Here is a 23274-nt window from a genome sequence, read left to right as displayed (position 1 = left end):
GAATGCCCGCTGTACCGTATTTACATCCCGTTGCTTTTAAATTCACCATAAGTTCTGCAGATTTCTCTCTGTACACTTCATCATTAGTACATAATCTAGATGTTCGAAAAAACTGCCCCTGAACAATGTTATCAAACATGTATCTGGGGTGCATACTATCATAGGCTAGGAGACTATTTCTCCAGCAGTCCTTCCTATACAACACGGTCTCAATACATTTATCTATATTTTTCATTACTCGAACATCTAGAAAATCTATAGTTGTATCAGAGAATGAAACACTGAACCTCAAGAAATCAGTGGTAGTTTCCAGATAGGTGATGAATTCATATAGATGTTCCTGTGTCCCTGTCCAAAGCAGGAACACATCATCCACAAAATGGACATAATACCTCAGAAACCCCTTCCATAAGTGTGTTGCCTTGAATATTACCTGATCCTCCCAATATGCCAACACAATGTTGGCATACGAGTTTGCGCAGGGGGTGCCCATTGCCACTCCCCTGCTCTGACGGCAAAAGCAATTGCTATACATAAAAATATTATTGCTCAGTACACACTAACAATAAACACACACCATCAAACGCAGTTTGATTCAAAATTTGTACTTGTTTCAAAAAAGCTTCAATGGCCATCAAGCCATATTCTTTTGTAATGACTGTGAACAGACTGTTTATATCCAAGGTCACTAATAAATAATCCATACAATCAGTGTTAGGGCCTAAATAACTGTGTAGAGATTGTAGGAAATGAGCCATATCCCTCAATATCCTGGGTGCAGAGATTAAACAATTTAACTGTGCCTCTACCCAGATAGAAGCATTTTCAGTGGCCCACTCCCTGCCAGATGCAATCGGACGTAATGGCGGGCTCCTATTATCTTTGTGTATTTTAGGTAAAGCTTTGAACAATGGAATAACAGGATGTTCAATCAGTACAAACTTAAAAGTATCTTCATTAATCCCGTTGCTTAACCTAAGGTTAAGAAACTCATGCTTAACCTTGCCAATAATTCTATTGGTATCTATTGGTGTTAGTCGTTGATAGGTATCAGAGTCCCCCAACAACATAAGAATGCTATTATGATAGTACTCACTGTTCATAACTACAACCACCCCTCCCCTGTCAGCGGGCTTTATTATGATAACCTTATTATTTGTAAGTGTTTTATTTATTTACATTTGTTTAACGGGAAATTCCGACTGGGCGCAGGTCCTTTTTCAGCGGATGCCTGGGGAGAAAAAAGTGTTTTAGTGCTTGTCGTTGTTCCATATTCAAATTGTGAAAAACATGCTTGTTTTTAGTATTTAAAAAACTTAAAAATATCATCCTCAAATGTTTTTATGAACATTTCAACCACAGGACAAACGGGGGGTTAAATGTACTGGGTTGCCTCAAAACACAATCTCTAGGACCAGACTCAACACCATAAATGCGTTTCAACTCAATATTTCTGGCAAACATCCTTAAATCCAATGCACAGTCACTGAAATTAGATCCAGTACTTGGGATGACTGTTAATCCTTTACTCAAAATGTAGTTTTCAGCATCAGATAAACATAAATCAGAAATATTGTATACATTACTGTCTCTATTGTTAATGGCAGTCACATAGATATCTTCCATCTCTTTGCGTTGCGATTCAATGGCCGATCTCTGTTCAGATTCTCTTTCTTCTTTACTGGTACAGGTAAAAGCAAGGGGATATAATTACAATATGGTACAGCGGGCGTTCAATAAGAGCAGAGAGGAGAGATCAAATGGGGCAAGACCCTGGTTTTCAAGAAATGCAAAAGTGAGTGGGTGGTACATATCAGAAGGCAGCCCCTACGAGTTGCTTTGAATTATAGCAATGATGTGGGAGGTGTATGTAACATCATTGGCCAAAACTGGAAAATGTTACTAACAGATAAGGTAAAAGAATTAGTAACTCAGGAACCCACATTTTGCTTCAAGTGCAATAATAACTTAAAAGATTTGCTGTGTACTGACCAACAGGGGGCCTGTTATGGGATGACAGGGGACATTCCGCTTTAGACATTTTAAAGCCTGTCAACACATTAGACACAACAATGTATTTATTCATCCACTGTCTGGGAGGAGGTATTCACTGAAACAATATGCTGACTGTGACTAGCAATATTATACATTTGGCTGATTGTATGCAATGTTGTTCATTTTATGTCGGCAAAACAAAATGTAGATTGAAAGACAGGGTGCTACAACATATGTCAGCTATACATACAGCCAACATACATAATGCCTTGTATCAGCATGTAAAGCAGCGTCCTGCGCATGCATTTTCTTTCATGGTTCTACAAATTCTTCACCAAATAAGGAGAGGGGGTGATTTGAAAAATATAACAGAATGTAGTGAAACTAGATGGATAATTAATCTGGGTGCTGATAAGAGCACCTGGTTTAAATGGAGCCATTCCCATTAAGCCTATTTTAAAAAAGAGGAGGGTACAACATTGAGCTTTTTGACTGGATATCATGTATTTTAAAAGGTGTTTGAAAATTTTTGTATGATGTCTGAAGAAGGGTTTTTTAACCTGACAGCACTCACTTGTTGCATTTTTATTAAACTACTGATTTTATCAGCTTGGTGGTCCGATTAATACTTTTATGTTGTTGGATTCTGTTGTGAAGTCACATCTTAGGTGCGAAGTCTACAATTATTTTTGGCTATATCCAATGTGCCTAGAGAGGAGTTGTGGTATTTTATGAGGAAGTCGGGAGTGTCAGAGAAGTATGCAGGAGTGGTACAGAATATGTACGAGGGTAGTGTGACAGCAGTGAGGTCTGCTGTGGGAGTGACAGATGCGTTTAAGGTGGAGGTGGGATTACATCAAGGATCAGCTCTGAGCCCTTTCTTATTTGCAATGGTGATGGACAGGTTGACAGACAAGATCAGACAGGAGTCCCCGTGGACTATGATGCTTGCAGATGACATTGTGGTCTGTAGTGAGAGTAGGGAACAGGTGGATGAGACCCTGGAGAGGTGGAGATATGCTCTATAGAGAAGAAGAATGAAGGTCAGCAGGACTAAGACAGAATATATGTGTGTGAATGACAGGGAGAATAGAGGAATAGTGAGGATGCAGGGAGTAGAGGTGGTGAAGGTGGATGAGTTTAAATACTTGGGATCAACGGTTCAGAGTAATGGTGAGTGTGGAAGAGAGTACAGGCAGGATGGAGTAGGTGGAGAAGAGTGTCAGGAGTGATTTGTGACAGACTAGTACCAGTAAGAGTGAAAGGGAAGGTCTACAAGAGGGTAGTGAGACCAGCTATGTTATATGGGTTGGAGACAGTGGCATTGGCAAAAAGGCAGGAGTCAGAGCTGGACGTGGCAGAGTTAAAGATGTTAAGATTTGCACTGGGTGTGACGAGGGTGGACAGGATTAGGAATAAGTATATTAGAGGATCCGCCCAGGTTGGAAGGTATGGAGACAAAGCCAGAGAGGCAAGATTACATTGGTTTGGACTTGTGCTGAGGAGGGATGCAGAGTATATTGGGAAAAAGGTGCTAAGGATGAAGCTGCCAGGTAACAGGAAAAGAGGAAGGCCTAGATAAGGTTTATGGATGTGGTGAGAGAGGACATGCAGGTGGTTGGTGTGACACAGCAAGATGCAGAGGACAGGAAGAAATGGAAACATGATCCGCTGTGGCGAACCCTAATGGGAGCAGCTGAAAGAAGAAGATGATCAATGTTTTTGTGCCCTTCTCCTGACTGATACCATTCAACAATGAGATCTCTTTGATGCTTTGTAAGCTCTCTGTGAACCATGGCTTTTGCTGTAGTAGGCAACTGAATAAATGTCAGGAAAATCCTACTAGGACAGCTGAACTTTATTTGGGGTTAATCAGAGTCTCTTTAATTGATGGCAGGTGTGTATCCAAGAAGACTGAATGCTGTAATTAAATTAAAAGGTGCTTCAACAAAGGGGTCTATGACACTGGATCAAAAACTGGATCAAAAATGCCATTGACCGAAATCGCTTTTATCATGGTACAGTGAAGATTGGAAAATTTGCCCTTTCCTCACTGTAGTGTGATGTCAGAGTTGGTGTAAATACTTAGTGGGGGGAGTGCAGTCCCCACAAAACCAATTTCTATCAATGGCATTTTTGGTGTAAAAGCCGTTCGATTAAATCAGTTTTTGATCCAGTGTCATAGACCCCAACAAAAGTACTAGTTTAAGGATGTGCACACTTATGCAACCAGCTTATTGTAAGTTTTGTTATTTTTTTATATTTTTCGTCTAACAGATTTGTTTATTTTTCAACTGAATTGTACAGGTTATAGGTCACATAAAAGGTGGGAAAAGTTTTGAAATTATCTATTGTGGTTTCACTTTTTTATATCACAAAAACCTGGCATTTTAAGCAGTGATGTGTACACTTTTTATAACCACTGTATAAGCTTTTCAAAACACCTCCATATTTTCTTACATTTTACATTACAGTGATCAACACTGAATCCATCCTACCTTCCCTTTCATTTACTTATTTCTCTAAAAATGGTGATATTTTCTTCCCCTTTAAAAAGTTTGTTTATGACTTTGTCTGCTATTTTTTATCAAACTTCTTTATAATAGGTTCATAGACTGGTACTCCGCTATCAGCCTTAGGGCCTATAGAAGCCTAGCCATAACAATTCCCTGGCTATTTCTTCCCATATTATTTACTTCCCTGGACCCCTGTCTAGCAGGGCAACTGATATGATCCCTGGGGTGAATTTCCCTTCTCCCATCCAATCAAGGTGCTCTGCTTAACATGTATGGGCAGTCTATTCCAGAGTCTGGGGAGTCTCTGGGTCAGGAACCTATCCCTTCAGCATGTTTTGTTTATTGTGATGAAAAGGTTTAGATCCCTGGAGCATGTGGCTCTGAGGGATTGGGATTTCTTTAAGTGTAGCATGTCCAACAGCTCTGGGTTTGACATAGCCTTGTATGTTAAGCAGAGATCGCCTCAGAGTAGACGATATGCAACAGAGTATAGCTGGAGTTTTTTTAAGGCGGTCAGCATAGGGCATCTGCTTTAGGCCTGTGATTCTTTTAGTGAGGTATTTCTGCAGCCTTTTTAGTTGTTGCAGATGTCTTGAGAAGTACATACCAAATGGGGTGTTGTATTCCATAATGGATCTAATGAGGGATGAGTACAGTGGGACAATGACCTCCTTTTCTCTGGATGAAAAGCCCTTAGTGATGAGGTGTGCCACATAGAAGGATTTCTTGACTGTTGTGGCAATGTTGTTATTGAAGGTGAGACTACTGTCCACTTGTGTCAAGTCTCTTATCACACTTTCGGTGTTTAGTGCACTGCCACCTATGTGGTAATTCACGGGTACAGGTTTGTTCCCAAAAGGGATAACTATACATTTCTTGGCATTGAGCTTGAGCCCATGGCTCTGGCACCAAGCATCTGTTTCTATAAGGCCCTTTTGTAGAGTATTGACATAATTTGGGGATTCAATAATGGCTCCTAGTTTGCAGTCATCTGCAAAATTTGTTAGCCAGAGTCCCTTAGTGTTGGCCTATACTTCAGAGAAGTAGATGCCAAACAAGAGAGGTCCCAGGACTGAACCCTGAGGTACTCCACTTGTCACTTGTCTGGAGTTGGATTTGGAGTCAGCTACTTTTACAGTGTGGGTTCTGTCAGTAAGCTAGTTGGCAACCCATCGAGTGATGTAGGGATTAATGCCCAGGTTTGTAATGTCTTCATATTATTCTTTCTTTCCACTTCCAAATAAAAATTTGTATTTTTCATCATGCTCTACCCACCAATGACCCCAAATTTTAAAACATTCTCATTGACATATGTTCTTCCCAAACCCTAAATATTCGTTCTTTCTTCATTTTCTTTTTACTTATCCTCGTTAATCATTTTGTTCATTTCCTTCCCTTGTTAGATTTTTATCTTTTCTTAATACAACATATATTCCTCTATGATCTGAGAATTCCAACCCTTCCTCCCCACCTATCAGTTCCTTCATATCACTTGAACATAATGGTTTTAAAATGCTCCTTTTGTCCTCCCTGCTTTTTCTTGTATTCAGATCTGCACATTTTATCATCTCTTAGTACCTTCACTTCTTTTTCCTTTTCTTCTCACCTTACAATTAAGATCTTTTATTTACCACTACACATTTTTATTGCTTCAGACATTTTCCTTTTTCCAACATATTCATACATACATATACTATTATTACCTTAATCTAATTTTTCCCATTTTTGCCACCCTTTCGGGTATTAATATTGTCACATCTAATATTTTATATCATTGTCTCTTATCAGCACCCCTTGAACTCTCATATACTGACCATATAATCTCTCCCCCAAAACAAAAAACTTAAAGATTTCCCCTTCTTCCATATCTTATATCAAACAAATATAGCCAGCCATTGAATGGTGCAAGAAAAAAAACTCCTAATCAAATTTCCCGAACTATTCACATTTAACCCTAGAATTTCATTAACCCTTTACCTTTCCTGAATCTTTTTCCACGTTTTTCTCTCTCTCTCTTATCTTCAACAGATTTCCCCACTCCCTGTTCTTCATCCATCTCCAACTCGCCATCCATCTCCAACTCGCCATCCTTCTCTTCACTTACCAAATCATATCTGTTTTCAATCTGCTTCCAAGTCCTTTGTACCAAAATGTCTTCCCCTTCTGTGTTTTTTATGTTTTCTTTCTTATTTGTCGTCCCATATCGTATTCTTCCCCAAACATTTCTTCAATGATATTATCTACCACGGTCTTCTCTCTCAATGTTCTCTTCAACTATGCTTTATTTTTTTTTCCCTAATAATGAACAGTCAAACCAAAAATGGCCAAACTCATTGCATTTCTTACATAGTACTTACATGTTCCACATTTTCTTTGAGTACATTCCTGAACCAAAATGTATTTCATTCCCACAGTAAACAGAAGTTTTTGGCTGTTCCCAGTATCTAACACTTTTCCTTTTCCCATTCATGATTATTTTTGAAATAGGCTGTGCTCTTCCATAATGCACATCAAATATTACCCATCTTCCCAGGCTGTATTCTTCCATAATGCACATCAAATATTACCCATCTTCCCATCCCCAAGTCCACGTATTTCTTCCATCATGCATTTTTTTTAATATCCTGCACTTAGTACAAAGAAAAAAGTTTAATTCAGTTTTCACCCATGTATGATGCTCTAAAGTATACATTTAATTTTCCAATTTCAAATATTTTTGGATACCCTGTTAAAAAGAAAATCTTTCCAAGGTGATATTCACTTACTGGTGATATTCACTTACTTTTTTCAATCTCATTCATAAATCTTTCCCATATAGAAAGTTCCAGATATCACTTTACGACCCTTAGATCTTACATTAGACCATATGGCAAAATTACATTGCAAGTTTTGACAGAGGTTTTATTTCAATTCTTACTTTTGGCATTTTTTTTTAAAATGTTGCCCTTCACTTCTTTACTAATGCCTCCCATTTTGTATCATACTTGCTTAGTTTTACTGCATCTGCTTAGTTGTACGGCATCTGCATATGATAGTTTACTCCCTCCATCACCTACAGTTGCGTCACTCTTTCGCAGAGATATGCTTTTAGAATGGGATCATCCACCAGCCACACGTACTCCCATAATACCTCCCTTCTCATTCAGTGCACAGCAGTCACTGATTTACCAACTATCTTCTGCCTACTCCTTCACAACCCATACCACCACTGTACTCCAATTCACCACCTCTCCATCTTTTGGTTCATCATCATCCAGCATTAGACTCATCAGGACTTCTCTGTCAAACCTTCCACTATCTGACTCCTTAACTACAATTTCTCTTGATCTGGTTATTCCATAAAATGTCCTGCAGTCTCCACTGCAGTGTTTTCTCTCCCTCCTTTACAGCAATCTCCCAGCCCTGGCAGCTGCCCTCTAGTGGCAACTAGTACTTGAAGAGAGTAGAGGAAGTACCCCAGTGCTGGCCAAATTTTCCTACCCAGTAGTAATGCCATCTTAGGCCTCCTCCAAAAAGTTTCTGTTGACCTAGTGTGATAGCTTGGGGAAATGACAGTAATTATAATGCAGCTTCACCTATCTTGCAATGCCAAGTCTGTGGAATGGAAGACATTCTTGCTTTCCACTGAGTGATTTTGCTGAATGCAGGTAACCAGCTATAATTTTACACAGCACCATGCTGATTTTTTTGGTAATAAAATCTAAAAACTCTCTCTTCACTGAAAATAAAGTGCACATGAACTGATAATGTTGCCTCAATTCATATGTGTACACAAACACACATATGCAGGTTGCTATTATTTCAGCAAGTTATCAAAACGTGATTCTGTGAATTGCATGAAGAAAAAACCTAACAGATATGTAAGCTTTTTTCTAATTTCAATGACAGAAAATCATCACATTACCTTGTAGCTGTGAATATCTTTCCTCATGTAGTCAGCTTATTTTGTATTAGAAGGCTAGCTTGCTAGGAAAGTATTGTCAATTTTTTCAATTTTGTGTACTTTGTCTTTCATATTCATGTTTAAAGCTTTTCTCCATGGGCCTCCATTGTAAACTGGTTACTTTGCTGATTCAGTCAGACCATACTGGTTAAACAAATGTTAATAAAAAAAAATAAGTAAAGAAGTTCTAGAACAGTGGAAAAAATATGCAGTACAGTGACTCACTCAGCATTATAAAGCCAGTCTTTTCAAACATTCATTTGACAATTCATTTGACAATTTTCAAGAATGTTGTGCACCTAATATTGGATGTTTGGGACTATTTGCACATCCCTTCTACAAAAACATGCATCTTTAAAATTGGGTTGATATGTTTTAATACGTTCAGGGAATTATATTGGGCAATACTAATTTGACATTTGTTTACCATGGATGTTCGACTTGGAACAAAACCAATTTTCAGCGAAGGCCTGGGGAGAAACACTCCAGATGCATGTATTTGGGTTTTTTTCAATAATCATTTTTTATTGTTTTTCTCAACCATATTACAAATTCACACACTATGTACAATATATACAAAACGCTTCCATTGGTTAACGTCACATTATAGGTCAACCTCATGTATTAATCATAGGTACAGCACTAACAATCAAAAGGAAAAAAAAAACATTAACAAATCAAAGCCAACAATCTGTATTTTCTCTACCTCCTCTATCTAGTCTAAGATTGATTTTACACTGTACTCTGGGTCCCGAGAAAAAGTGGATAGGAACCTCCAAGCCAACACAAAATTGAAAATTTGCTCCCATATTTTTATATTGTTGATATGTTTCTGATGGTCACTAATTAACAGTTTATGCACTAAGATGTGTTTTATTGCCAACAATCTGAAATTTTCCCACGATGTCTGGGCTGGGTTCAACCAATTCTTGGCTATATATAATTTCATTAATAAGCAAATATTCATAATTACAATCCTTTTTGATTTATCTAAATTCTCTGGGGGAATATGAAGAATCATAAACTCCCAAGAGAGTGTTGAGTTTTGGTAGCCCATTTTTTGTAACTGCAATTTTAGTGAATTCCACAATTTATAAATGCACTTACAACTCCAGAACATGTGAAGCAAATCCGCTGTCTGATCTAAGCATTGTGGGCATTTGGGTGAATTCTTCGCATCAAATTTGTGAAGAGTGAGACGAGTATAGTATGCATTGTTAAATATCATCAGCTGCGTAAATACCAATTTTTGAAGGGATACGGACTTTAATGTTAAACTGAATGCCTCCAATACCTTATTGTCATCTGACAATATCAATTTCTCCCTCCAGTAACTCGATAAAAGAATATAATTGTTGTACTTCCTCTCTTTTATCAATTTATATGTTGCGGTTATATATTTTCTATCCTGTAACAGCGCTTGCCACAGATTACGAGAAGTGATTAAGTCCTCCTCTTTCATTTCAAAGTTATTAAAATAGTTTATTACCAAGTCTTTTAGCTGTCTTACAATAATTAAATAGGAAGTTCCATTTCTCTTAAAATATCATGTACTGCTACTCCTAGAAAAGGATATAGAGTACAGTTAACTCCTTAATTAAGGGGAATTTCTTTAGATCTATCAATTGACTACCAATCGTTAAGTTTGGGTTTCCATGAAACGGTTGGAAAACCATCATATATTGTAGTAAGTTTAAGGAAGCAAAAAGAGTTTGAATTGCCATTACATAGCTCTTGATGTGCTCCATTAACTTATATTTACTCATTGTTCGATTATTCAGAAAGGGTAATGCTTTAACATTGACTCCCACTTCACTTATATGCTTATACGTTAGGAGCACCCATTTGGGTGTCCATTTTCTACTATCACTGTCGAAGTAAGACGTCTTTAAAATCCTGTTGGCCTGAATCACTAAATAGTAAATTTCAAAATCCGGTAACTCCAACCCCCCCTTATTTTTTGGAGCCATCAATTTTTCATATATTCTCATCTTCCTGGGTTCCCAAAGAAATCTCCCCAATCCTATATGAAGCTGTTTAAAGAATGTTTTCGTAATTCTGAGTTGTGCAACTCTAAAAATATATAACATTCTGGGAAGAACATTCATTCTTATAATTGCTGCTCTTGCCATCATTGGTAACTTCAATTTACTCCATCTTTCTAGATCCAATGTTATTTGATCTGTAGTTGACTTTACGTTGTTTATAAAAAAATCTCTATTTTCAGTTGAGAATGCAATCCCCAGATATTTTATCCTTTCTTCCGTCATTACTTGTCCTATCAATGGTAGCATTGAAAAGGGTGCGGGTGTCTTTAATGGGAATATTTTAGATTTTTTAAAATTTAGCTTGTAGTTGGAAATTCTCTCAAAGCTTTCTATTGCAGCTAATATTTTTTCAGTATCGGAAACAGGTGTAGTACAATATATGTTTAAATCATCTGCGAAGGCAGCCATCCTAACCTTTATCCCATACAGTACTGGAGAATTATAAAAGACATTTTGCTTAAGGTGTAAAAATAAGGGCTCCAAGTACAGATTAAATAAGATGGGAGATAATGGGCAACCCTGTCTGGTACCATTTTTGATTTGTATCCTATTCGAGCATTCATGATTTATAAATAAATTTGTGTATGCATTATTGTATAGTATCCTTAACGTTGAGATAAACTCCTGCGGTATATTAAAATATGGCAATATATCAAATAAATTAACCCTATCAAATGCTTTCTGGGCATCAATTATTAGGGCGTACAAATTCAGGTTTTTAAATTTCGCATAAGAGATTAAGGTATGAAGCGTTAAGGTATTGTCTGTGGTCTGTCTCCCATCCATAAACCCCGCCTGTTCCTCTGATATTATTAGATTTATTACCTTTTTCAGTCTACTCGCCAGAATGGATGTCATGATTTTCATGTCGATATTCAAAAGTGATATGGGCCTGTAATTATCAGGATTTTTGGAATCACCTTTCTCCTTCAATATCAGAACCGTCCTTGAGGCATTAAAATGAGGATCATTAATTCTATTTAGAATGATATAATTGAAAGTCTGTGACAATACATTACTCAGAATCTCACTAAAAGATTTGTAGAATTCCGAGGTCAAACCATCTGGGCCTGGGGCTTTGTGAGGCTTTAGTTTCTTGATTGTCTCTAGCACCTCCTCAACTGCAATCGGTTTGATTAAATCTCTATAGAAGTCCTTATCAATATTAGGGAAAGTGATTTTCTGTAGAAAATCTTTCCTGTCTTTATCTTGCAAGAGTGTCTGCTGCTCGCCGTAAATCTGATTAAAAATTGTTTCAAAGGTCTTCATGATATCTGCCTTGTCAGTATATGTAGTATTGTTATAGTGTATTTCAGTAATTAATCGCGTTGATTTCGTCTGGTTAATGATATGAGCTAATGCTTTTGAAGGGGTTTGAATACGATTTGCATATTTTACTAAATTTCTTTGTTCATAAAGTGACAATTTTCTATTATGAAGTAAAAACAGTTCTGACATCTTAATAGCTCCGTTTCTGTCTGTTCATTATAGTTACTCATCAAATCTTGATCCAATAATTGAATTTTGGTTTCTAAATCCAATTGAGTCTTATTTTGCAATTTTTTATAATATGTAGCTTTTTGGATAAATAGTCCTCTTAGCTGCGTTTTAGTTGTAGCCCATTCTATATCTATTGGGTGTCTATTTTGGGAAATATTGTATAATAACTGTTTAAGAATCTCCTTGACTTCCATTAAGATATCCTCCTTGATTAGTAAATATGGGTTCAAGGACCAATTGGTTAAAGTTATCTTTGAATGATCTGAGAGTTGTCTGACTTGATTAGAAACACTAGGGTCGGCTGAGATCAGTAACTCTGAAATTAAGAAAAAGTCAATTCTCGACCACATTTTATGGCAGGTTGAGTAAAGAGTAAAATTCTCTGCTTTTCCTTGTGAGTGTATGTGTTTAAAAGGGTCATATAATTTGAAATCAATTTTCAATTCCTTCAATGCTACCATTGCCTGTTTATTGAACGCTTTAGAAGCACCCAACTTGTCTAATTTCAGATCTTGATAAGAGTTCCAGTCCCCTCCCATCACTATATAGCAATTATTATATGACTGTAAAATGGAATAAATTGAAGTTATAAAATGATGCTGATTAACATTAGGGGCATATACACAAATTAGTACTATAGGTTTATCATAACATTTGGATGTGAGAAGCACCAAACACCATCTACTCTCCTGATCCATTTTCACATCCAAAATATCTCCCTGAAAGTGATTCTTAATTATTATTGCCACCCCTGCACTATTTGTTGTTCCTTCCGCCGTCACAATCTTCCTTACCCATTTCTTATCTTTCACTGCCTCCCACTGGTCATTAGTCGTATGCGTTTCTTGTAATAAAATACAACCTGCTGATGATTTGAGAAACAAATGAAAAAACAGCTTTCTTTTTTTCATGTTCTGGAGTCCTTTGACATTCCAAGATTCTATTATCCACATTTAAAGCTCCTTAGAAATGTACATCGATGTCTAATCTTTTTAAGCAACCTTAGAGTAACATAAGTTAGCATATCATCAATTGTTTGGAAGCAAAACTGCCATCCCATCCCTACCCAGTGCCTACTCACTATTCCTCTGGACCAGGATGAACATAGGTTTTTCACATTACTGGAAACCATGTGAGTAACTAACCTACTAATTCTATTTAACAATAAAACCCCATGCAAAAAACCTACAACTACTTCTACAAAGCCTAATTCTGACATTCCCTACTAAACACTACTATAAGTAACTACAGCTCTGAACATATTTTTGGATATACAAATAAACTAATTGTACCGTGAAATTCTAATGTACTTCAGTTCACTCCAGCTTTATATTCAGCAATAGCATATAACGTTTTGATTTGTTGTTCTATACAGAATTAAATATTAGTTGACATAGAAAGCACACAGTTATTTAACATTTCCCAACACCCTGCATCTACTGAATTAAATGATCTAACTACTTTAATCTTTGTTCCTCCCATACAAACTTACATACTAACATGTTAATATTGAAAATCAATACAGCTAAAAATAAAACTATAAATGGCACTTTCACTTGTGGTAACCATATGTAAAAGAGAGAGGAACAAAAGGGTTAAAAAAGCATAAAGGGAGCACAGTAGAAAGGAGAAGAAAGAAGGAAAATGCCTTAAATTAGACATTTAGAAACATCTTCTTTTATGTTCTTTTATTGTTATCTGCACATTGTTTTAATCTGTTAATCTAACCATTTTTAAACCATTTTTCATTTGGAAATGATACACCTATCTAAAAGAAAAAAAAGGAAAGAGATAAAAGAAAAGGGAGACAGAAAGAGAAGAAAAAAAATATATAAAAAATCACAGTACCTTATTCTGCCACTACACATTACAATCACCTTCTCTAATACTCAATGCATTCCCACAGCGTTTACCTGCATCACTCTGACTTCACCCAATGTCTTACAGTCCTTTTCCTTCTAAGTAAGTCCAAAAGGTTTCGTTTTGCCTCTCCAGCAGTTCTTCTTTCTTCTCAGCTATTAAAAGCGTTAAGGCAGTCTAAATCCTTTCCTTCGCGCTCGCGATGGGGGACCCAATTCGCGAACAGACCTCCTAGCTGCGCCACACTAAAAACAGTCCCTCTGCTTCCTCCAATGCATTTTCTGTTGCCTCGTGGGTTACTAGCGCTCACTACAGCCATAAAACTTCATGGGAACTTCCTGTTGAAACTGGAACTACGAGATCAGAAGATAAGAAGATGAATCTCCAGGCCTGCTACGAGATCAGAAGATAAGAAGATGAATCTCCAGGCCTGCTACAAGAAACAGAACAGACAAAGGATTTTAAAGCCTCGAATCATCGTAAATGAAGAATCCCATTCTCCCTGATGTTGCAGAAAGCCTAGATGGACTGTTCACATTTCCGAAGATGGCAGAGCCTTAAAAAGCTTCAAAAAAGTAGGTCTCACTTAATTTTTACTGTGGATGGCATTAAATACTCTGCAAGCACAAAAAAAAAGTTATTGGGATATTTCATTTGAAATCTGATATTTTTGTCAATCAGAAACTTACAATATGGAGCCAGCATTTGTCTAGATTGCCTTATTTGTGTTGGTAAATCCTGTGCTATGGAGATTTTATTATTTTGCCACATTATAGATCCACCAGTTTTTTTTATAGTTAACAGTATTTTGCTCACATCTTGGTAGTTCAATATTTTAACAAACAGGTCTGGGTATATTTGAAGCTTGAGATTCTCTGTATGCTCTATGCGCCCTTTCTATGACCATCTGTTTAACATCCTCAGAGTCCTTGAGCAGTATTTCGAATATTTGTGTAATGGAAGTGATCAGATCATTATATTGAATAGATTCTGGGATCCCTCTGATTATTATATTGTTGCATCTGGATCTTGCTTCCAAGTCCAGAATTTTGTTTTGCATCATTTGAATGTCTGTCCCATGTGTCTCTGTTCTTTTAGTAAGCATTATTATGTTGTCTTCATTTGCAGCTATTCTAGTTTCAGCTTTCTCCATTCTTTCGAGAATCCGGTTGCATGTGTCACTAAATGTAAGCGTTTGAGCTGTTGGCTCTTTTAAGGCATCCTGTATAGGTAGCAATGCTGATTTGATTTCTTCCACTGTGACCTGTTGATCAGGTTTTGTTGTTGCCCCTGTTTTTGCAGTCTCTTGCTGTTTGATAGTTTTCTGTCTCTTAAATAAAGATTCTTTCTCTGGCGATTGCAAAGCGGACAACTTAGTTTTAGTAGTTGTAGTTTCCATATTTTTGTCCTCTTTTGACATTTCGAACTTCTGCAAGTAGATTTATTTCCCAAGGAAAAGTTACAGAAGTGAGAAAAGTCAGTCCTTTGTTCGGTGCTCTGTTCAGAGTCAACCTGACAATCAGATCCAATCCTGCTATTACCAAGTATTTTTTTTCCGATTTTTTTCTCAGAACCAAAAGTGACTTCTGGTAGATTAGTAATTACTGTCAATTAGTATGTTTACTCCAAGTATAACTCCACAGGGTTGATTTTTTTCTCAGGTATTTGAAGAGCTGAAGTACTGCAGTGCTTATAGAACGGCAGCCATCTTTGAATCCCCCCAGATGCATGTATTTGTAACATGGGAGGAAACTGGAGCACCCAAAAGAAACCCACACAGATGCAGTGAGGATATGCAGACTCTGCACAGAAGGCACCCCAGCAGAGAATCGAACCAAAGAACCTCTTGCTGTGTGGTGACAATGTAACCATTGCACCACTGTGCCGTCCTTTTTAATATGACATTTTATGCCAGTAGCACCAAACAAATGGTAATAGCTGCATCTTCATTAGTGAAGATATTTTAAAGTTGTTTTATAGTGCAATTTAAAAAAAAAAATTTATACAGGAATAGATTTTTTTTTAGGTCAGACATCAAATTTGTTTTATACATGCACACACCTCTCTCTTGTATGTCTCTGTGTGTGAGTTTATAATGAAAAATTGCTGGTGAGTTTGATCGAAACAAAACATTAAAATTATTGGTGATTTTTTACCTTCTCTCCCTGTTTTCCAGGTCATCCACTTTATTGAGAAGCCAAATGTTTTGTTTGATAAGAAAATCTTTCTGGCTTTCTTCTTCCTTCAGTCTTCCATCAAGATCATTCAGGGATGCTTCTAAGTGTGTTATTCTGAATTGATGCGGCTGTATAAGTTCCTTGAGAGAATGTTTCTGAGAATTTTCCTTGAGGTTTTGTAAATTCTCTTTAAAATCATCCGTTTTTAGTGAGAGTTCTTCTAGAGCAGATGTCACAAACTGCATTTCTTTTTTAAAGCCATGTCAGAATGAGAGGTCTTCCAAAGTGCTCATCTCCACAAATTATATATTCTCCTTTATAATTTGACAGGAAAAAAACTTTCCTAAGTTCAACAAAGTTACTAATAATATAATTTATACTTTCATCTATCATTTCTAAGTATTTTTGCTAAAATAAAATAAATTATTTCCTGTTTTTATACTAGTTTCATGGAGTTCTGAAAAACTGCTGCTATCAGTTGAACATCTTGGTTCCGCCCCTTGGCATCCCTGAGAGAGTTGAAGGAGAGGATATCATTTTTTTCCTGAATACCTGGATTCCAGAGATTTTAGATTTAAAGGAGGGTCTGTACTTTGATATTGAAAGGGCTCATAGAGCTTTAGGAAAGCCAGTGTCAACATCCTCCTCTACTCCTCCAAGATCAATAGTCAAAGTTTACATCTTATTTGGACAAGGAGTTGGTCCTAAAATCTGGCTGGAGGAAAACTCCATTAAAACTTAATCAAAACCCTATTAGGTTTGATAATGACTATTCTACCAGGGTTTGGAACAGAGGAAAAAAGCTTGGCCATTAATAAAACTGTTAAAGCAGAATAACATCAAAACTCAGCTTGTCTTTCCTGCCAAAATAAAAATTCTATATCAGAATGAAATAAGATCATTTAATGCCCTAAAGGAAGTCACTGCCTTTATTAAAAACAATAACATTATTTCCTTATCTGAAGATATGGAATGGGCATCTGCATCTCTGAAGAGAGTTACTGATAAATCTTCTTGGACTGATGTTAAAAAAGAAAAACAAAAAACTGAGTCAAACATTGCTGTTCCCACTAAATCTCTCAAAGCATCTACTGCAACTGGACTTCAGTTTGTTTTATACTTGCTAAATCTTCAAGATATGTCATGACAATATTTTTTCTTTCTCTTTTTGCTTTTTCATTTCTATACTTTTTTGTTCATATACAAATTAAATAACTGTTTATGCTTTTAGTATATTAGTATACTATTACTGGTTTATTGAGTGATATAATTGAACAGTAAGCTATATTTGCTTTTATGACCTTAAGATGACATGCTTTATTTCAAATAATATATAGCCCTTTGCCCTGCTAAATTTTCTTCTGAGTTATTACACAAGCATAGTCACTGCTTAGATTAATTTATCAAAACTGTTTTGGATACATGGGATACCAGGACACATCTATGATTTAGTATATATTAACTTGTTTTTTAAATATTTATATTATATTAAATATTTATAACTTCTGATTGTTTCAGAATATATATTGGTACCTGTGTGAACAAAAAGCTGTTTGCCGGCTTTTGACATAAACTGGGTCTCTCTAACAGTTGTATGCTTGTATGTTTTATGGCACAAGGCTTTTAAATGGTTATAAGTTGTGTTTCCTGTAGAGTTTAATATTAAAGTACCGTTTTCTCTCTCATTGGCACTGAATGTTATTTTACTGTTTGGAAGTATCTGACAGTTAAACTTTGAGTTTGTTACTGCAAATAAGCAGACTTTGTGATACAGTTAAAGTGAGGTAAGGAAACTGTACTGTTTAGCATGCTGGATGGGAAAATGTCAGTCTGAATTTTAAGAAGTGAAGCTTTAGCTCGTGACATCATGCATTCTATGCATGCAGATCAGATTACATTACATCAAATGTGTATAAGCAAGCCTAATTGTGAATATCAAGTCTCTGATTGGTTAATATAGAATAGTAGGCTTCTTTTACAAGAATTAAGAGATACACTGTCTGCAAACATATTCCTGGTTCCCTTTTATAATAGTGACTATATTTTGTAAGCAAGCCTAATTGTGAATGTCAAGTCTCCGATTGGTTAATATAGAATAGTAGGCTTCTTTTACAAGAATTAAGAGATACACTGTCTGCAAACATATTCCTGGTTCCCTTTTATAATGGTGACTATATTTTGTGATCAAATATATACAGAAAAGTTTTTTTTTTCTTGTAAATGGTTAATTATAGCCACTATTTCAAGTGAATATACTGAAGTTTTTTATAAATAGATCTTTGCAAACTCTGCAGGTAGAGTTTGGAATCTCCTTCCAACCGACATTACTTCGATCTCCTCCCTTTGCCAATTTAAAACCAAACTCAGACAACATCTGGCACTAAACTGGCTTTGCCACTGTAACAAGCCTGGATAACCCTCCTCATAAATGTATATACTATATTACTTTTTGCCTAATGTCAATGTATTCCCCTGACTTAAACCAGGGATAACTATACCTGTGAACTTATCTAATGTTTTTTTTTCATGTATCCTCTGTAAATAACTTGCCTGTAATTATGTCTTCATTGTTATATAGCTTTTCTCCCCGGGCCTCCACTGAAAATGGAAATGTATCCAGTTGGGCTATCCCTGTCAACAAATATAAAATAAATAAAATAAATAAACTTTCCTATGCAGTTAGCAAGTGTTTATACATTTACAGGAAATGCTTATGACTAATGGTAATAACTGCAAGGATACTCAAACACCATGCTAAATTCTAGCAGATATATGCATGAATAATTTTGATTGAACTATAATTACTTTGCATTTAATATGTTGATTTCCTTATTGTATCCTAGATGTTATTTAGATTTCAGATGTCATGTTTCCAGTTATTATAAACTCATGTTTAGTATATTAGCACTTTATGATAGGGAAAGAGCTCAGTAAAATCTATGACTTTGTGATAACACAACAAACAATTTATGAGTTTCAGTATTATTCTATTACCATGGTAGATACTTACAGCTATCTATACCTTAATTTTGTCTTTGAGTCATTCACTTAAGACCTGTTATCCATAGTAAGTTTGTTTTTTTTACAAATTGTTGTCATTTTAACTAATGCCAGTTAATTATTATTGATTTTAGTCAATTATTTAAACATCTGCTATTCCAAAAGTTTAGGAGTTAGTTAAGGACAAATATGGAATATTTCTAAAAATCTAGGTTAACATCTTTTGGGAATGAAATACACTCGCTATGTGTTAAGACCCAATTCTCATGAAGTTTTTATTTAGTGGGAGTTTTGTCATAAGATTTATTCAGAGGGCAAGTAAATACAAATTTTAAAGGATTCTTTGATTTGTTCTGCCATTTTAAAGTTTTTATTAGAACTAATACAGATGACATGCTTAGGTATTTTGGGTAATCATTTAATTTGTTAATAAAACTAATGTTTCCTTAGTCTATTAAGCACTAAATTCAGATTATATATATCCTAATATGCCGCTTGCTTCCTTAGTGAATAATTACTGTATAAATGTTTAATGTTTCTAATAATAGTATATGTAATTAATCTCTAAAACCTAACTGGAATCAATATCTGATTAGTTTATCACTAATATTTTTCTCTTAATTTATAATATACTCTCCATTTTTTACTTTGTTTTCATGGGCTCAAACCAACAAAGGTTGATGGCTGGAATGGGTAGTCTAGCAGAATTACTTTTGTTTGCTAGACTAGGAATGTATCTCATTCCATGTATAGGGTGCATTAAAGTTTATATCAGAGTGAAATATGCTAATTTTTTGTTATTTAACTGTTTCTTCTAGTTTTGAAATGCCCAACACAATTGTTTTACTTTTATCTTTCATGGGGAAAGTTATTTGGATTGAGATAAATAGAAATACAACAACTGATATTCTATTGTCTGTTCAGGAAGAGTATTATGTATACAGGATTCTGTTAATACAAGTTACTTTGTTATTTGTTATCTTTAAATAATTCTGATATGGATTTAACTTTGATATCCTTAAATACTAATGGCTTAAAACAACCCATATGAGACAGCCAACCTACTAAGATATCTTAAACTAAACAAGTCTCAATCAGTTTTTCAACAAGAGACACACTTTAAAATAAATGTCACATTTATGTGGGACCCTAAGGAATACACAATACTTGCACAATCTTCTTATAAAAATAAGACCAGAGGAGTAACAATTATATGGAAAAAGACTTTCTTAAATCCCCAAATCATTTACAAACATGTAGATAATGACTTGACTTATGGCCTTGGTTATACTTACGTTTAATAATAGAATTTGGACCCTGGTTAATTTATACTGGTTCCCAGGTACGGGGGTTGGACTAGCTAAGAAACACTTAGACTTTATTACTACTTCTAAAAGTAATATTCTACTAGGAGGTGATTTCAATTGTATCAAAGATATTACAGAAACTACCAATAGGAAATCTCCTAGACTAATGTCCTCAGCCAAACAGTTAAAAAAAATGACAGAAATGTTTAAATCAAAAGATACCTTTAATGCTTTGGGACAAAATTCTTTACAATTCTCACACCAGGATTATAGATATGGTACCCAAACTAGAACAGATAACATTTATATCTCACAAGATCTTTATTCTAAAATCTTGAATTTTTCAATACAACCTTGTCCCTTTTCAGATCACAATTCCATTAACAATACACTTGGAATTCAATTAGTTATTACTTCAAGGATTCCTTCATATATCACAAAAATTAAAGACTTTAATTGCTAAAAAAAGATGAAGTTCAGAAGTTATCCAAGATTTAATTATAAACTGAAGCAAACACAATTATGGTTTGAGATTCTCTTAATGCCTATCAATATGGTAAAACCATTAGCTGGTACAAAAATAAAATTAAAGAATGGGACTCAGTTACAGCAACTCCAAAATCAATTATCTCTTAAATCTAATAAAAACTTAATTGCTACATACAAGAAGAAAATAGTAGAAGCAAATAAGAAATACAATTAAATATTATCCCATAAAACTAAATTTAGCTATGGAAAAACAAATTAAATTATTATGCTACCTCTCAAGCATCTTCATAACCTATATATGAAAGTTAAGATACTATCAATGTTATTAATGTTTGATTGTATCTTTCATGAAGGGAAAAGGAAAAAAGTCTCAGACATAGGGGACATTCTAGAGGTTTTAATTATCATTATGCAGAGCATCATAAAGATAAAATAAGTACAAATGAATGTGAGAAGTTAGAGAATATAGTTCCCAACATAAGAATGCCTGAGGAACTTGGTTAGATCTACAAAAAACTATTTCTCTAAAGGAAATTATAGATGGGATTAAAGGAAGTAAATCTAATAAAGCACCTAGAATAGATGGCTTAATTATCAAAATGTATAGATTGTTCCCTTCTTCTATAATCTCTCTCCTACATAAAACCTTTCTTGAAGTTCAAACATTAGCAAATATTTCTCCTTCTTGGAGATATTCTCTAATTTCCCCTATATTAAAAGAGAACAAGGACCCTAATCATTGCAACTCATATAGACCAGTTTCTTTGTTGAATAATGATTATAAACTATTTATGTCAATTATGGTCAATAGATTGAAAATACCCATATCTAAAATAATTAATGAAGACCAAACTGGTTTCATACATAACAGGCATACACAGGATAATATTAAAAGAGTAATAACAACTCTGATAGATTACCTCAACAGAGGAAACCATGGAGCATTGATAATAGGTCTAGATATTCAAAAAGCCTTTGACTCCTTAAATTGGAGTTATTTAAAGTCTTGCAGTTATTTGATTTTTCCCACTTTTTTTATAACAATGATAGAGAAAATATATGAAAATAATCTAGCATATGTCAAATTAGGTCCCTTTACTTCCAAAGCAATCCAAATCACTAGAGGTACTAGACAAGGATGTTCCATGTCCCCTATCCTATTTGCACTGGCCATAGAAATACTTGCCATTTTAATACGCAATAACCCAAAGATAAGAGGTATAAATATATATGACCAATATATTTTTAAAATAATGATGTTTGCTGATGATGTCTTACTTACTTTGCTCAACTCTAAGGAAGTGTTAGGTGAAGTGGATATAGTAACAACAAATTTCCAAAAAATCTCAGGACTCTCCAACAAATCTAAATCAAAATATTTATTATTAAACAAAAACAGAACATACAGGTTCCAGTTAATCATATTATTAGAAACCAAGTTTCAACTTGAGACTATTTAGGAATAGTCCTAGGCAAGAATATCGAGGAAACCTTACAGCTCAACTATGCTAAAGCCATAGACTTAATCAAGACATTAATAAGCAAATGGAATAATTTGTTTATAATATTTGATGATCGGTTACAACTGATAAAAATGGTTTTGTTACCTAAAATATATATAGCACAAGCCCTTACACTTCCAACAGGAAAGAAAATCCTTAAAGAAATCACTTCAACTCTGATGAAATTCCTATGGTACCCCAAAAGAAATATAGTGGCATATTCGCATCATATCAGAAAATGGGAACAAGGGTGGTTAAAATTCCCAGAGATTGAAACTTATATAAAGGCATCTATAATTAAAATAGTGATAAATTGGATAAATCCTAGATACTCTTCCAATTAGAAACAGTTACACTCCATTATACTTCTTCTTCTATCGGCTTTTCCTGGTTAGGGGTCGCCACGGCGGATCACCTGTCCACTTATGATTGGCTGTGGAGTTTTACGGTGTCGAGTTGCCAGCCCAACCTTCCATAGAAGGCACACACACACTCACACCGAGGGTCAATTTTGAGTGTCCAATCCACCTACAGCATGTCTTTGGGATGTGGGAGGAAACCGGAGCACCCGGAGGAAACCCACGCGACTACAGGGAGGACATGCAGATTCTGCACAGAAGGCACCCCAGCAGAGGATCGAACCAGAGAACCTCTTGCTGTGAGGTGACAATGCTAACCACTGCACCACCGTGGCTGCCCAGTTACACTCCATTATACTAATGAATGAAAATTATTTATCAAAGAATGCTTTGGTAACTGACAAACATAAGATATGGCACTATTTAAGTTTAAATTTACAGTATAGTACAACTAAACTAACACTAATAAACATTTTTGATGTGTTTAGAAAATTCATTAACACAAATTTAGATATAAAACTGTAGCATAGATTTTTAATATCATTTACTATTACAAGGGATTTCCCTGATAAAACAGA

At 35.3% G+C, this 23274-nt stretch overlaps 1 long non-coding RNA gene across 1 annotated transcript in view; it reads right to left on the bottom strand.

Annotated features, from left to right (window-relative positions):
• Nucleotides 1-8594, bottom strand: part of LOC122788799 — a 100663-nt gene extending 92069 nt beyond the window's left edge. Inside the window, exon 1 of the long non-coding RNA XR_006362739.1 lies at nucleotides 8416-8594. This is a non-coding gene — a long non-coding RNA (uncharacterized LOC122788799). The remainder of the gene's footprint in view (nucleotides 1-8415) is intronic.
• Between the last annotated feature and the right edge of the window lie 14680 nt (nucleotides 8595-23274).

Source organism: Protopterus annectens, chromosome 14.part0, assembly GCF_019279795.1.
Source record: "Protopterus annectens isolate FY-2018-M chromosome 14.part0, PAN1.0, whole genome shotgun sequence".
NCBI classification, from domain to species: Eukaryota; Metazoa; Chordata; order Ceratodontiformes; family Protopteridae; genus Protopterus; species Protopterus annectens.
Note: the sequence above shows the minus strand (reverse complement) of the source record. Positions and strands in the feature narration are given on the sequence as shown.